This window comes from Ovis aries, chromosome 3 (genome assembly GCF_016772045.2).
Source record: "Ovis aries strain OAR_USU_Benz2616 breed Rambouillet chromosome 3, ARS-UI_Ramb_v3.0, whole genome shotgun sequence".
Lineage (NCBI taxonomy): Eukaryota > Metazoa > Chordata > Mammalia > Artiodactyla > Bovidae > Ovis > Ovis aries.
The window spans coordinates 9,185,958-9,199,466 of NC_056056.1; the positions used below are offsets into that span (position 1 = coordinate 9,185,958).

General features: G+C 50.7%; 1 protein-coding gene across 16 annotated transcripts in view; it reads right to left on the reverse strand.

The window, feature by feature from the left end:
• Positions 1–13,509, reverse strand: part of RALGPS1 (Ral GEF with PH domain and SH3 binding motif 1) — a 302,601-nt gene that overhangs the window by 270,292 nt on the left and 18,800 nt on the right. For 2 of the 16 annotated variants that reach the window (XM_042245689.1, XM_042245688.2), the window contains exon 3: positions 716–921. The exons of the other annotated variants lie outside the window; for them this stretch is intronic. The gene's annotated coding sequence lies outside the window, so the exon portion shown is untranslated. The remainder of the gene's footprint in view (positions 1–715; positions 922–13,509) is intronic. 16 annotated transcript variants of the gene reach the window in all.

Here is a 13,509-nt window from a genome sequence, read left to right on the forward strand (position 1 = left end):
CCCAGGACATAATGGAGGCCAGAAAGGAGAAGGCAAAGGGGCCGCCTGGAAGCCAACTGCAATTGTCAGGCAGGCGACAAGGGGCCTCTGCGCTGAGGTGGCAGCAGTGATGTCCAAGACAAGCACACAGGCTGAGAGGCAGTAAGGACAGAAACACAACAGACACTGATGGGGGGAGGAGAGAACCGGCTGAGGATGCACGACTTCTGGCTTGAGGTACCAGGGGATGCTGTGCGCCTCATCGAGAAAAGGAACAGAGGCGGTGTGGCAGGTTTGTGGGGAAAGATGGTGAATCTGATTTAGGACATGCTGAATCTGTGCTGCCCATGAGAAAACCCATTCTGGGGAGCACGGTCAAACCCAGAAGTCTCTGGGAAAGATGGGCTGGGGGAAGATCAGAAAGAAGAAAGTACCAGCCCAATCTGGACTGCCTGTTATCCTCCCAGAGCCCTCAGCCCATCACAGAGCCCTGTGCCACCAGGAAACAAGTCAACAATCAAAAAAGGAGGTCAGTGCAACCTGGGCTCTGTCCCGATACGTCCCCAAACCACTCCATCTTCTTCAACCATCTCCTCAACCACAGTCAATGGGCCTCCTCCCTGCCCTCCTTTATCCCAAAACACTCAAAAGAACTAAGCTGAGCTATAAATGACACCTGAGGCTCAACTGGGGCAAGTTGAGTACGGACAATGGATGACACTGAACTGCTACTCACTTTGTTTGGAGCGATAACAATATGGAGGGTAAGGAGCAGAAGGGCTTTATCCTTAAGTGATGCACCTGACAATTTAGAGGCGAAGTGAATTTGCAATATACTTTCAAATGTATCTGTAAAATACATGTTAATGTTAACAACTGCCATTCACCAACAGTTCTTTGTATCAGTCTCTCAATTTTCCTGAACGCTTGATAATTTTCATACTAAAAAAGAAAAAAGAAAGAAAAGATTGATCAGGTAAGTTGTTCCTCAAAGTTCAGTTCGGTTCAGTTACTCAGTTGTGTCAACTCTGCGACCCCATGGACTGCAGCATGCCAGGGTTCTCTGTCCATCACCAACTCCTGAAGTTTACTCAAACTCATGTCCATTGAGTCAGTGATGCCATCAAACCATCTCATCCTCTGCTGTCCCCTTCTCCTCTAGCCTTCACTCTTTCCCAGCATCAGGGTCTTTTTAAATGAGTCAGTTCTTCGCATCAGGTGGCCAAAGTATTGGAGTTTCAGCTTCAGCATCAGTCCTTCCAATGAACACTCAGGACTGATCTCCTTTAGGATGGACTGGTTTGATCTCCTTGCTGTCCAAGGGACTCTCAAGAGTCTTCTCCAACACCACAGTTTAAAAGCATCAATTCTTCAGTGCTCAGCTTTCTTTATAATCCAACTCTCACATCCATACATGACTACTGGAAAAACCATAGCTTTGACTAGACGGACCTTTGTTGGCCTCAAAGTTAGTGTTAGGGCAATTTCATGCCAAGCCACTGACACCCAACCCTGAAAACACACAGGGGCTCATCCTCACCAGGGAAGATGGGCACCATCCATTTACCCGTCCATCCATTCATTCACTGAGCTCCTACTCTGTGTTCACCTTGTTCTAGCCAGGAGTTCCTACCATTTTTTGTACCTTGGACCCCTTTGGCCATCTGGTGAAACCTATGGGCCCCTTCTCATAGAGACATTTTTAAATGAATAAAGTAAAATTACACAGGAAACCAATTATACACATGACTATGCATGAAGCAAATTATATTAAAATTCAGTTATTATTTTCAAAGCAATTTATAATGTAGGAATATATGTATTTCTTCAGGTAAGGTTTTATATATATATATATATATCATTGTATTAAATAGCAAGATCTATTGTGGGTCTAATAACAACCATAATTTCAAAGTAGTGACGAGCATAAATATTCTGAGGTGAAAGTGAAGTGAAAGTCGCTCAGTCATGTCCGATTCTTTGTGAACCCATGGACTATATGTCCACGGAATTCTCCAGGCCAGAATACTGGAGTGGGTAGCCTTTTCCCTTCTCCAGGGGATCTTCCCAACCCAGGGATCAAACCAAGGTTTCCTGCATTGCAGGCGGATTCTTTACCAACTGAGCTATCAGGGAAGCCCAGTTTCCTGAGCTTCTGAGGTGCGTGCCCACAATTACTACGTGGTATGGAAGTAGCTCCCTGGTGGCTCAGAGGTTAAAGCATCTGCCTCCAATGTGGGAGACCCGGGTTCGATCCCTGGGTTGGGAAGATCCCCTGGAGAAGGAAATGGTAACCCACTCTAGTATTCTTGCCTGGAGAATCCCATGGATGGAGAAGCCTGGTAGGCTACAGTCCATGGGGTCGCAAAGAGTCGGACATGACTGGGCGACTTCACTTCACTTCGTGGAAGTAGCTATGATTTTATTGGTGACAAAGTCCCAGGTACTATAAATATTACTGTGATTTATTATCTATGTTAATAACTGAGGAAGATGCTAACCTTCAGTTAAAAGTCAGGGAAAATAAAAATGTCATTTTTTCCCATCCAAATTCAAGGAAAGCTGGTCAAGAACCCTGTTCCAGATGCAGGGAACACAAAGTGAACAGGTCCTGCTCCCTGAGAACTCAAATCCCAGTGCAGGAGTCAAGAGATCACATGTGGACCTAGAAGGTAACTGAGGTCTTGAGAGTCTTCAAGGAATAAAATAGGGTGGAAGATGGTATTTGCCAGGGTGGTCAAGGAAGGACTCTGAAGATGCAACATTTGAGCTGGAGTCCTAGGAAAGAATCAGCCATGAAAACCAGTCGGAGTGTTCTGCACAGAGGCCACAGCGAGTGCAAAGCCCGTGAGGCGCACAGGAGCTCGGCAGGTCTGTGATGCAGGAAGAGCCGCAGCTGGGGGCCAGGCAGTGGAGGCAGTGGAGAGGCTGGGCCCTGCAGGCCATGGTGGGAGGTTTGGGTTTTACCTGGAGGCCTGGGAATGGTCTCTGACCAGGCGACTGACAAGAGCCGATCTCACTGTTTTGGAAGATCATAGTGGCTACTGTGCAGAAAACTGGCTGGGGAAAAAAAAAAAAAATAACTGGCTGGGAAGCCAGAGATATGGGCAGTGAAACCCAGTTGGGGGTAAGAGATGGGACTGCTCGGACTGCTGGCCCCAGGGAAAACAGCTGGATCCGGGAGGGGTTCTGGACATGAGACGGATAAGACCTGCTGATGGGCTGCACGTGAGCGGAGAGGAAAAGAGGAGTCAAGGATGAGTGACTTCTACCTCTGGAGCCCCTATGAACAGACAGACGGTGGCCCAAGAACCACCTGGTGCTCAGAAGTCCATCCATTTGTTGGCTCAACACCCCCACCACTGAGACCTGGAGGACCAGTTCTGGGGGTCAGAGTTGGAGATGGCGCACACCTGCCCTCCAGGGTCCTGCAGGGTAGTGGGGGGAGAAAACCAGCAGGGAGCTACTCTCAGCACAGCTGGTGTCACAGACCACAGGCTCACCTTGGGGGTTTAAGATACCACTGAGAAGAGCAATTGCGCTGGTCTTAAATGGATGAGCGGGCGTGTTTTCAGACAAGGGTGGGCCGTGGGCACTCTGAGCATGTGCAGAAGCCCAGAGGTGTGAAACAACACCAGAGTGCCAGGAGCACAGGGGGCAGGTTCCCCTCCCTCACCTGACCCCAGCCCCTGCCCATCCTAGACTAACCCGGGGATAATAAGCCAGGCAGGGGTCCCCACGGAGTCAGCTTTAACAGATGGACCCAAGATTACAGCCACAGGAAGAGCATCTTGCCTCCTGGTCACTCCCTCAATCCTTCCATAAACTTGGTGATCCTTTCCCTAAGCCCTGTGCAGGGGAGTCAGACCAGCCCCCAAGGAGCTCACTGCAGTCTGACTGCTGTCATCCTGACAATCTATTAGAGATTTACTTTGTTTCAGGCGTTGGCTAAGGGTTTATATGCATTAAAAAAAAATCTTATAAATGAGAAAACAGAGTTTCAGAGAAACTACGCTGTGACCTGGGGATACGTTCTCACACAGCTGCCTGCCTGCGCCCCCTGCTGGACACGGAGGCAGTCTGGCATCAAGGGAAGGGCCGCTGCTGCTGCTACTAAGTCGCTTCAGTGGTATCCGACTCTGTGCGACCACATAGACGGCAGCCCACCAGACTCCCCCTGTCCCTGGGATTCTCCAGGCAAGCAAGAACACTGGAGTGGGTTGCCATTTCCTTCTCCAATGCATGAAAGTGAAAGTGAAGTCACTCAGTCGTGTCCGATTCCTAGCGACCCCGTGGACTGCAGCCCACCAGGCTCCTCCGTCCATGGGATTTTCTGGGCAAGAGTGCTGGAGTGGGGAGCCATCGCCTTCTCCAAGGGAAAGGCACCACCCTGCTAGGTCTGGCCAGGCTGACCTGTGCCAGACAAGCCCAATCTCCCCACCCTCCCTGTACCTCCCTCACCTCTTACACACACACACACTCACGCACACACGCACGCTCGCTCGCTCGCTCGCTCGCTCAATAAGCTCCCTGGAAACAAAGCGCTGAAGGCAGGGAAAGCGGTTCTCATGATGTAACCTCGCAGGAACGTGGCAGCTGAATCAGAACCACAGAACCGCCGCGTCTCTGGTTTCTGTGTGACAGACTCCGGTCTTGCGTGTGTGGGCTCTCAAAGAGGGGAGGGCAAGTCCCATATGGGAGGTTGGTTTCCTTCCAGGCTTCAACGTCTCAGGTTCAGAAAACCAAGGAAATAACAGGAGACAGTCTGCTGCAGACCACTGGGGAGAAGGCAGAAAAACCACTTTTTCCTAAGTGTGTGGAGGCTGTTTCAAAGAAAATACACACATCCGGGAACATTCGGTAACAAGAGAGTGCTGTCTTCCAACTGTTTCGGACAAGCTCAGAGACAGACCCTGAGCCCCGTGTCCAAGCCCGCTTCCTCACGTGGCCGCCCTGCCTCCTCTGCAGGCTTGGCCACAGCTGCCCCATCCTCCGTGTCTGAACCGAAGGCGCAGGGGACGGAAGCAAAGAGGGTTGTGCCCACAGCTGACGGTTCACGCCACGTCAGGAGAAACGAGTGTGTGTGCTCTCCGTCTCTGCCCTCTCCGGACGCCTGGGCACGTCCGTTCCATGTTACCGAAAGATCTCCCCTGGGGTAACCATCCCCCTAGAGCTGGACCACCTGCCAGGAGCCCAGGAGGGGTGCCCGTGAGGGCTGGCAGCACTACGGCTCCCTTGCCCCAACCCTCTCCGAGCTGGCCTAGCCTCCTCCTGGCCAGCAGCTTCGTCTGGTGGCTTTCAAAGCGAGGCCCTGGCCACGTGAGCACGTGAGGCTCAACAGGCCATCCCTCTGGGCCAGGTTCACCCGTGTCCCATCTACGCACCCCCACCACCCCTTTCCAGCTACCACCACGTGTTCAACATCCCACATCTCCCCTCCTCGCTGAGGGCAGAGAGTGGGCTGGGCCAGCCAGACGGCTGAGGAGGCACCGCTGTGTCCAAGGGCCACTGCGCTGAGCCCCCGGCGGGGAGAGAAAGCAGCCGTGCTGGACAAGAGGGCTGGGTTCCAGACTGAGAGTCTGCAGACAGATGGAAATGAGAGAAAACTTGTGAAACTGAGCGAACCTGGAGAAAAGGACCAGGCAGGGCGTCCCCCAGGGAAGGGCAGCACCTACATGTATGGAGCTGACATGGGGCCACCCCCGCAAAGGAAGACAACAGCGCAGACCGAGGACCCCCACCCCTCACATGCTGCGTGCTGAGACCAGGGAGGCAGAAACCAACCAGGGTCATCTGTCCTCAGAAAGTCCAGCTGAAGGATGCAGCATGCTTGGGGCTGGTGCATGGGGATGACCCAGAAAGATGTTATGGGAGGGAGGTGGGAGGGGGTTCATGTTTGGGAATGCATGTAAGAATTAAAGATTTTAAAATTTAAAAAATAAAAACTAAAAAAAAACAAAACAAAACAAAACAAAAAAAAGAAAGTCCAGCTGAGGAATGCCCACTCGCCTCAGGGAGAAGGGCTTCCGGAATTCTCTACATAAAAGTAATACATGTGCATGCTAAAATCACACAAACTGGATAAAAAGGGGTAAAATAAACAAGAAAAGTCCCCACAACCCCACCCCGAGTTCCTGTCCCCCAAAGTTAACATGTTCACACAGTATGGGGCAGCACATGTGTACACAGCCACACATGGATAGACACGTGTGTGTGTGTGTGTGTGTGTGTGTGTGTGTGTACACAGCCTGAGGTTCAACAGCCCCACCTCCAAGAGGCTGACAAGCTACAGCCGAAGCAGGACTGGCAGGAGCTAAGAACAAGATAGCTACAGAGCAAGCTCTCAGGCAGGAGAAGGAGCCGGTCACCTCTGTGGCTTAGAGAACAGATAAACCAGGATTTCCGTTCTCATCCATCACTGACCTTATGCCCTGGACAAGCTGCTTGACCTGGCCAAGCCTCACTTTCCTCATCTGCGAAATAGGGACAGCTGGGGTGCCGACGGAACAGACGGTTGAGGGGATGCACAGAACGGTGCACATGAGAAGCGGCCGTGGCACTGTGTCTTTAACGACAACTATTACTGGCGTCAACAGTCCTCAACGGCCACTGTCATTCTCCTGGGGGCAGGGTTGGGCGAGGGCAATAATGCTCTTAGTATGAGACAGGAGAAACCACACCGAGGGCAAGGCAGCGAGAGGAGTGCGAATGAAAAATATGCAGTGGGGGCGAATGCGGAAACCTGGAAAAGGCCGCCAGTCTGGTTCATAGTGTGGCACCTAAACTAGCTCACCAGGCTAACCTGATCACTGCACCGTGGTCACGTGAGTTAACAGGGAAGTCGGGTGAAGGGCATGTGTAGGTGCTCTGCCCAGTTCTGCAAATTCCTGTGTAGAAAATTACTTCAAAATAAAAAGGTAAATTTAAAAAGGGATCCTACACCCTCACCTCCCACCCCATAGGCCACCCCCCAACGCACACACATAAGCTACACCACCAGGCCTGATGCCAGGGACTCACCATTGCCCACACAAACCAGGATTTGACGGTCGCGCTCTGGGGCATGGAGGTTTGGGTATTTTATGCCTGTTATGTGTGGGCGGTTGACGGAGGATGGGATGGAGGGCAGTTTCCTGTAAGGAGCAGCGGAACCCTGCCTTCCTCCTAGTCCCTGCCAAGGGCAGAGGAAGCGCTGGTGTGGCTGGGGACTGTCCAGGTCACTGACTGGACCCCGTCTGTCAGGAGCATCGCCAGGTGCCACAGGTGGCACGCCTCTTCAGGCCCCCTCCTCTCACTGCTGCTCTGGGATCCATGGGGGGACAGGGCTCCCACTTGGGCTCAGCTGGCTCTGACTCCCACCTGCAAGGCCCTGAGCACTGCAGAGCCAGAGGAAGGCGAGAATCCATGACATGGAGCGAGCGCAGGGCGGGTGGGACCTCGAGCAAGTGGGAGCCCATTGCTTGCTTCAGCCAGCATTGAGCAGAGAGCCCTGGAGTGGGCACCAGGCGCAGGTGGGCTCACAGAGAGGGCCTTTTGTCCTCTGCTGCTGCTCCCCCTCTGACCAGGTGCCTCAGAAGCTCAAGGTGAGGAGGAGGTTGGCGGGACAGGACACTCACCCCCTTGGTGCTTCCTGACAAGTACCACTGAGTCCTGACCCTCATGGACAGCCTGGCACTTCCCACCAGATTAGGAAGGACACTGTCTCCGGAGAGTAAGCCAGGGCGGGCAAGACCGGGCTGGAGAAGAGGGCCGGGCATAGCAGCAGTGGTGGGACGAAGCCTACAAGGAACAGAGGGCTCATCCCTCCACGCGACGTGAACTAGGGCTTCAGGGAAACACCCCCTGAGTTTTAAGTCATCTTCCAGGGCCTTCCACATTCCGTGGAGAACACTGAAGGGCAAAGGCAGGTGGGAGGGCAAGTGCTAAAGGGCATGGAGAAAATGACACCTTCCCATCAAACTATATGGGTTCAAGACGATGAGCCAGGCCCACACACTGGTGGACTTTCCTTCTCCTAATCTTGCCAAAACGAGAAAACAAGAAAGAATGTGAACTCTGTCGTATTAATAATATTGAAATACAAGGAACGATGACAACGGCAAACCAGAAATTAAAAGTGCCTAGAAAGTTTGAAGCAAATGGAATCAGATCAAAGAGAAAACTACGAGCGTTAGACACATGGCCGCAAAGCCAACCGTCTCCTCTATCCAAACAATAACTGGCTAGAAAATGTAATGGTATAAGGATCCACTAAGAAAGAAAATACATGGAAATAAACTGTAAAAGGAAGCTACAAAAAGCATTTGAAGCGAATTATGAAACTTTACTATTAAACAAAAAAAGACTTAAAGGAGAGACATTTCACTCCTTCCGAATAAGGAGAAGATATTGTAAAGACATCAATTCTCCCCAGTTGACCTATAAATAAAATCCAAATTCATTCTAAATCCTAAGGGGATTCATTCTGGAATTCAACAAGTTGATTTAAAACTTCATCTGGAGAATAATTAAAAGCAGCCAAGAAGTTTTCAAAAAAAGTAAAAAGTATAATGAAAAGGGACCTGTCCTTCCAGGAAGCCGCGTTGATGATAAATGGTCAGAGGACAGAACTTAGTCTGGAAAATAGGATCAATTATACATGAGAATTAGTATCTGGTCAAGATGGCATTTCAAACAGTGGGAAGAATGGATTATTCAATAAATGTTGATGAGACAATTTGCTATTCACTTGAGAGGGAATTTGCTTAAAATTTGACCAATGCCACTTATAAGAACGTGTGTGTGCGTGCTCAGCCATTTCTGACTCTTTGTCACCCCAAGGACTGTAGCCCACCTCTGTCCGTGGAATTTTTCAGGCAAGAATACTGGAGGGGGTTGCCATTTCCTCCTCCAGGGGATCTTCCTGGTCCAGGGATTGAACCCACGTCTCCTACGTTGCCGGGAGGATTCTTTACCACTGAGCCACCTGCTGTTGCTGTTGTTGTGTCACGCACTCTGTGTGACCCTAGGGACTGCAGTGCACCAGGCTTCCCTGAGAAGCCCATATAGTTTTGATAAAGATTAACTGCCATAAAAATACCAAAGGAAACACAAATCATTATGCTTATTATTATTATTATCCCGGGGTGAAGAAGTCCTCTCTAGGGTGAGAAAAAGTTAGAAAATAAAGGAATTTATTGGCAGATTTAACTATGTTTAAAATTAAAACACTTGTATAGGAAAAGACATGAAGAAAGGGATGAAAGTCAGTCAGTAAATAGGATACAGTTCTGAAATGCTGCATGAAATGATGAAGTCCTGTTAATACAGAAAGAAGCCACACATGGGATTTCCCTGGAGGTCCAGTGGTTAAGACTTTGCCTTCCAAAGCAAAGACTTTGCCCCCAACTCTTTGCCTTCCAACGTTAAGACTTTGCCCCCAACTCTTCCTGGTTGGGGAGTTAAGATCCCACGTGATTCTCAGTCAAAAAACTAAAACAAAAAATGGAAGCAATAACTGTAACAAATTCAGTAAAAACCTTTAAATATGTGCCGCATAAAAAAAAAAAATCTTTAAAAAAGAAAGAAGCCCCGCAGGAGCTCTGGCTCATGCTCTGCAGAGCGGCCTTGGGCAAGCAGAGCAGTATTTATAGACACAGAAAGATGCCCGCAGATACAGGACACATTCACTCTTATTCATTTGTTCTTTCAGCAAGTATTTGGTAGACAGTCTACACTGTGTCAGGTACTATTCTAGGTATCGAGCATAAAGCAATAAAAAACAGACAGAAATCCCCTGGTCCAGTCTAGTGGGGGGAACTGACAATAAAAGCATTCGGTAAAATTTATGGCACATGAGCTAGTGATAAAGAAGTATAGCAAGGAGAGGGTACAGACAGAGTGGGGAAGGGGTGGGTTTACAATTTTAAATGGGGGCAGTGGTCTAAGAAGTGATTACTGAGAAAATGACATCTGGACATGTTTTGAAATACTTATGTCTACATCGGAACACTCATACGAAAGTACAGAAGGTTACGTACTCAAGTCGTTGGCGTCCCCGGTGGCTCAGTGGTAAAGAATCTGCCTGCAGTGCAGGAGACACAGGTTCGATCCCTGGGTCAGGAAGATCCCTTGGAGAAGGAATGGCAACCCACTCCAGTATTCTTGCCTGGGAAATCCCAGGGACAGAGGAGCCTGGCGGGCTGCAGTCCGTGGGGTCCCAGAGTCGGACACGGCTACGCATGGAACGACAAAGCACACACTCGTGCACTCGAGTCTCAGTGCCAACGCTCGCAGGCGTCACTGTATGCCGTTGCTACTTTCTGCTTTCTGTACACGCCAGTACCTTCCAACTTCTTCTAAAGTAAGTAGGCAGAGCATTTGTGAGTAACACAGCATCTGGAATGCTCCACTGACAGGGATCAGACATGGGAGGTTGGAGTCGAATGTCTGGTGCTCTGGTGCCACCTGGTGGTCATCTCTCTAACTGATCGATCTCATTTCCAACCTAAAATCCTCTGGTAATATTAATCCTAATTAACTGATCATTTAAAGCTTCATCCACTTTAACAAGAGCCGACTCTGCCTCACTAGTCAACTTTCTCTTAGAACTGGGATTAGGATCGCTTTTTAAGCAATCAAACAAATGCTTTAAATCTGCAGTAGTCAGTTTTAAATGTGGGCGTATCCAATTAATATCCCCTAATAATTTCTGGAAATCATTCAAAGTTAGCAAACGATCTCTCTGCAGCTTCAAAGGGGCATAACTCACGGTATGGGTATTTAATACCCTCCCTAAATAAGAAAAAGGAGGATTTATTTGTATCTTATCTGGAGCTATCTTTAAACCCCAGCTTTCCAAGGCCTCAATCAATTCAGATAAAATTTGTTGTAACAAGGCTCTGTCCTTATGAGCTGCCAAAATACCATCCATATAATGTATCAAATATAGATCTTTATACTTTCCTCTAACATTTTGCACAGCTTGGTATACAAATTTCTGACACAAGGTGGGGCTATTTTTCATTCCCTGAGCCCTCTGGTGGCTCAGAGGGTAAAGCGTCTGCCTGCAATGTGGGAGAGACCCGGGTTCGACCCCTGGGTTGGGAAGATCCTCTGGAAAAGGAAATGGCAACCCACTCCAGTACTCTTGCCTGGAAAATTCCATGGACTGAGGAGCCTGGGGGGCTACAGTCCACGGGGTCGCAAAGAGTCGGACACGACTGGGCGACTTCACTTTCACTTCTGAGGTAAAAAAGAGGCAAGATGCATAATTGTGTAAAAGCCCACCTGCCCTGTGGACAGGACTGGAAAGGAAATGGGCAACAGAAGGAGCTTTGTGGGGGGGTGTCAGGGTCATGCTGGGATTTACTTAGCTTGGGATTTTCAATGGTGGGATTTGCAATCACAGTTCTATGATGGTGTTTCATTCCTTTGTGTTGACTGCAATGGAGCGTTTCTACGGGGCGGCAGAATGTACTCACTCGAGGGACAGAAATGGAGTGAGAGGTGAGGTAAGCAACACAGAGCTATAACCCAGGCCATCTGCACATATGGAACCCCAAGAAGGCTGGGGGTTCATAGAGGGACAGCGCCTCAGGTCACACTGAGCTTGGAGGCAGAGGGGTCTTCCCCAAGGGGACCACCTTGGGGACAAGGTCCCAGGAGTCTGGCTGGGAGGGGAAGCCACACCCGGGCCCTCAGATGATTAACCACTAACTGAGCACGTGCACAGACCACCAAACCAGTGCCTCCTCACCGAAGCCCCGGGGAAACTAAGGTGCATCCCACGGGTGGGAGGAAGTGACGATCTCCCCATCTCGACAAGGGTGCTGCCTGGAGTGGGTTTCCTAGGCTTCTCCCCACCCCACCCCCAGGCCCTCCCACAGGCCCCTTCCCCAGGCCCCTCCGTGAGCCCTCTGCTCAGCCGGCTGTGGCGCCTGTCACTCTGGCAAGGACGTCTTCTCTCCGGGTTACCTCCCTGCTTGACCACGAGCCCTGGAAGGTGAGAGTCACACCCACTCATTCACCCTCAGAGAGTCCTGGGTTCGAATCCTACGTGATGGCAAGCAAGCGCCCCTCTAAGCCTCAGTTTCTGCCTCTGTAAAGTGGGGATACAGGACTGTCCTCCCCCCGTGTGGCTATGATGAGGAGGGCGAACAGCACCAGCTGGCACTCGGGAGCAGCAGTGGGTACCAGGCGGCAGTCTAAGCATTTTATACATTTTAAGTTCCTGAACCCAGGCCCTCTCTGTGGAGGGCTGATCACAGCGCCTAGCGGCGGGTAAGAGCTTAACCACTGTTACTTCATTCCCAGTCCCCAGAACAGTACCCAGCAGTCTGCCTTGTTCTCAGTGGAAATGAAGAAACAACTCTCCCACCCTAGCCTACTTCAGGAAGGTGCAAGGTCCGAGCAAGACTACAATGCTTAGGCCGCCCAGACAGACACTTGGACTTCACAAGTGGACTTCAAAGAGAGATTCCTGCTAGCCTGAAAAGGGTGGGAGACTCAGGGAGAAGGGATGCCAACTCCTGGGGCGGGGGCAGGGGAAGCAGCATCACTCTGGGCTTGGGTTTGGCTTACAGAGGACTCAGGCAGAAGCTACCACCCAGAGGGGTGTCAAGTTAAAAGTGGCTGAGACTTGCCTTCACCATCCCTCCAGCCCTGATCTCAGGTGGTCAGGGCTGTGGTCCTGGGAGGAGTGGGTCAGCAGGCAAGGTCGCTGAGGAAAGCTGGTATGAGGGAAGGAGGGGGGCCGACAGGTGCCCAACCTACTGAGAGTCACAGGCTCTACCTGGGATGGGGAGGACATGTTCGGTGCTGGAAGTCTGCAGGCCCTCTGCCACCCCTCCCCAACCTGGCCTCTTGGAAGTGGCTTCCAGCCAAGGATGTGCAGGCTAGAACACGTGCCAAAGGGTGCTGGAGGAGACCGGTGGCCACACTCCACACACCCCGCCCCACCCCATCCCCCACAGCCAGGTGTGCTCAGGGGCTGGTTCTCTCCCTGGACCTTCCTCGTCCCTCCTTCTCCCTCTTCTCTTTTCCAGTCTCATTTTCAATGTCACTTCCTCTGGGACCCGTGCTGGGACCCCAATGCTGCGTCCTCCTCTTACAGGGTTTTAGAGCACCCAGGCCTCTTAGCACTCATCCCATTTGTCTTGAATTACGTTCGTCCTTCCTGATGCATCACAGCTGCGGCCGTGCTCAGCTGCCTCCCCAAGATGTCCAGCAAGAGGGTCACGCCAGCAGCATTAGGAGCGACCCACGGCTTCTGGGGCTCACAAGTCCTTTCCTGAGCACCCTCCCTCCACAGGCTTCCCATATCTGACTCTGAGGTTACAACAGGGCAGAGCCGTCCTCCTGCTCAGGGAGGACAACTGCTGCTCCTGTTATAATGCTTTGGTTCAAGAATGAGATGTTCAAACACAGAAGGTGTTAGAAGCAAACACAACGGATGACCTGAACCTTCATCTTCTAAAAAAGAAAAACTCCACAGTCTCCTTGCTTTCAGACGTTTATAAAGACAACCTCCAAAGAAACAACAAAAAGGAA